Source organism: Oncorhynchus nerka, linkage group LG3 (genome assembly GCF_034236695.1).
Source record: "Oncorhynchus nerka isolate Pitt River linkage group LG3, Oner_Uvic_2.0, whole genome shotgun sequence".
Classification (NCBI taxonomy): Eukaryota; Metazoa; Chordata; class Actinopteri; order Salmoniformes; family Salmonidae; genus Oncorhynchus; species Oncorhynchus nerka.
The window spans coordinates 65513409-65516931 of NC_088398.1; the positions used below are offsets into that span (position 1 = coordinate 65513409).

Genomic DNA, 3523 nt, shown 5'->3' on the forward strand with positions numbered 1-3523 from the left:
TCTTTCCACCCATCTGTTTTTAACACTTTTCTCTGTCTCTCTCTCTCTCTCTCTCTCTCTCTCTCTCTCTCTCTCTCTCTGTCTTTCTCTCTCTCTCTCTCTCTCTCTCTCTCTCTCTCTCTCTCTCTCTCACTCTCTCACTCTCTCTCTCTTTCTCTCTCTCTGTTTCCTCCACCCTCCCTGTCCCCCCTGCATCTCTCTTTCTCAGTTTCCTCCACACTCCTTGTCCTCCCTGCATCTCTCTCTCTCTGTTTCCTCCACCTTCCCTGTCCCCCTGCATCTCTCTCTCTCTCTCTGTCTCTCTCTGTCTCTCTCTGTCTCTCTCTCTCTCTCGCGCTCTCTGTTTCCTCCACCCTCCCTGTCCCCCTGCATCCATCCATTCATTATCTACAGCGCTACGGACCTATCATGGGGGACTGGAGCTTTCTGGGTAATATTTTAGAGGAAGTGAATGAGCACTCAACAGTGATCGGCCGGGTGTGGCTCACGGTCCTCTTCATCTTCCGCATCCTCATCCTGGGTACGGCGGCAGAGTTTGTGTGGGGTGACGAGCAGTCGGACTACGTCTGTAACACGCAGCAGCCCGGTTGTGAGAATGTGTGTTACGACGAGGCCTTCCCCATCTCCCACATTCGCCTGTGGGTTTTGCAGATCATCTTCGTGTCCACGCCATCTCTGGTCTACGTGGGCCATGCCGTGCACCACGTCCACATGGAGGAGAAACGCAAAGAGCGTGAGGAGGTTGAGCTGAGTTGCCAGCAGGCGCTGAGTGAGGAACGGCTGCCTCTAGCACCCGACCAGGGCAGTGTGCGCACCACCAAGGAGACCAGCACCAAGGGCAGCAAGAAGTTCAGGCTGGAAGGCACCCTGCTGAGGACATACATCTGCCACATAATCTTCAAGACGCTGTTTGAGGTGGGCTTCGTGGTGGGCCAGTACTTCCTGTACGGCTTCCGCATCCTGCCGCTGTACAAGTGCAGCCGCTGGCCCTGCCCCAACACCGTGGACTGCTTCGTCTCGCGCCCCACAGAGAAGACTGTCTTCATCATATTCATGCTGGCCGTGGCCTGCGTCTCCCTCTTCCTCAACTTCGTGGAGATTAGTCACCTGAGCCTGAAGAAGATACGCTTTGTCTTCTGCAAGCCAGCCCCGGGGCCAGCCCAGGGTGAGGGCCCAAGCTCCCTGCCCCCTCCAGGGGGGGTCCTCAAGAGCCTGCCCCCCCTGGCCGTGCCTTCCTTCCAGAGGGCAAAAGGCTACAGGCTGCTGGAGGAGGAGACCCACCACTACCCCCTGGCGGAGGCATGCATGGAGGCAGGGAGGCTAATCCCTCTGGCCCCGCCCTTTCAGTGCAAGGAGGAGAAAGCGGAGGAACTGGGGCACATGGAGGACATTTCAAAGGTGTACGATGGGACCTTGCCTTCCTACGCCCAGACCACAGAGATAGGGGAGGACACACTACCACTACACCAAGAGGAGGAGGAGCAGCAGCAGCAGGAGGAGGAGGTGGAGGATGAAGAGGAGGAGGTGGTGGAGGAGGATGTGGTGGATGGGGTGGTGGAGGATGTGGTGGATGGAGTGACGGAAGAGGATGTGGTGGATGGAGTGGCGGAAGAGGATGTGGTGGATGGGGTGGTGGAGGATGTGGTGGATGGAGTGGTAGAGGATGTGGTAGATGGGGGGTGGAAAGGAAGAAAGAGGCAGAGGAGTGTGAGGAGGAGGAGGAGGATGTAGTGGAGGAAGTTGTTGAGAAGGTGGGGGAGGTGGTGGAGGAGGAAGTGGTGGACGGGGACGAGGGACCTTCAACCAAGGTGGGGATGGAGGTGATGGATACGATAGAGGACACAAGACCACTGAGCAGATTGAGCAAAGCCAGCAGCAGGGCCAGGTCAGACGATCTCACCGTATGAACCTGTGAGAGAACACACACAAACTTGCACGCACACAAACACTGAACACAGGAGAACACACACATCTAGCTCAAGACAACAAACACTTATTACCATTAGGATGTGGGTAACATCACTCAATAAGGCAACAAAAAGATCTGTGCTTATTTGTGAGATAAGTGAATATTTTAAAAGGTTGTGTTTTAAGAGAGGAGGGATATATTTATTTTATTAAGCATGTTAGATGAAACCAAATGTAGAAAGGACAAACATGCAAAGAGGGGAAAATATTTTTTACTTGATGAAAATCCATGCTGTCGACCTTTTTCTATTGAAAGACTTTCAACAATAACCAGTGAAAGATTACTAATGTTTACATATTCTGGGGGGTTGAATGGGTAGAGGGAAGAGATTGATCATATATTCTTGTGTGTCTGCAAAGCAGTAAAATTACTGTAGGCAGGCAATCACTTTCATATGTAGCTGCAAATATGTTGCAGGTGGAAGGGCTGTTGCACACCAAGTCCGTTGCACAGAAAACGTATGACTCTTTAACACCAAGTTGATAGTCCATTTTTGGATTGAAAATAGTTATTTTTGCACACATTTCTTAGAGGATATAGAACTGTGCAAGGCCTCATATCACCTCAACTACGCATCGATTTACTCTTCTTTCAATTGAAGGTAGATTGGCAAGTACAAGAGCATATCTGTCCTTTTCATGTCTACATACAGAGTAGTACAGCCAAAAAGTAGAGTAGTAGAGAAAAACAAACCAAAAAAGAACCAGATGTTAATGGTCTCTTTTCAATGTGATTCTACATCTGATCTTTTGGATTGCTTATATCTTTCGTTGCCTGTATAATAAGTGGGCACTGTGAAAATGTTGTCTGTCTGTGAAAAGAGAGGAGTGCTGGTTTTGCCCGATCACAGACTGGACCATAGTAACAACCTCAGGCCAAATCCTCTCTTTTCGCGCTGTACAAACCTGCGTCAGGGCGATAAAGATCACGCACGATCAGCACAAAGTATTGTTGAGCCACAGACAATAAAAGAAACCACTCATATATAAAAACAAGCATCTTTGACATTGTTGTGGGGGAAAATCATTTTACTTGATTTGATTTGCCCTTGATGGGCCTTTCCCTTGTAGAAATATGAAGTAGTTAGGGCAATGTTTACAACATTTTCTAAAAAATATATATAAAAGGAGAATCTTATTGTACATAAAGTATAATTGTATCTGATGTCTAATAGCAAACATTATGTTGAGAACACTTAGTTTAAATTCTGATATAATCTATAGCTAAATTATTATTACTATGATGACATATCGTTCATTTATCCAATAGAGAAACTACCAGTTATTTATTTTAACACTAGAAAAAACTTCCATAACTCTGCTTAACTCTGCTAACTCTGCGACAGTCACTGTTTCAGTAGGGGAAATTAAGTGCCTTTCAAAACCTGAGCATTATTTCCATAATTACCAAAGACTAGCATTTCAGATCCTTTTGCCCTGTCTTCTCTCTGTCCCAGAGATGTTCTATTTTTAGCATTATTAAGTTGTACAAGAGCAGAAGTTTATCTTACAAGTACTTAAAAAAATGTAACAAAAACAATGCCCTATGAAAGGG

The 3523-nt window shown here is 47.4% G+C and overlaps 1 pseudogene; it reads left to right on the forward strand.

Moving 5' to 3' along the window:
• The first annotated feature begins 213 nt into the window (after positions 1–213).
• On the forward strand, positions 214–3129 carry LOC115115209 (gap junction alpha-8 protein-like; annotated as a pseudogene).
• Positions 3130–3523: the final 394 nt, after the last annotated feature.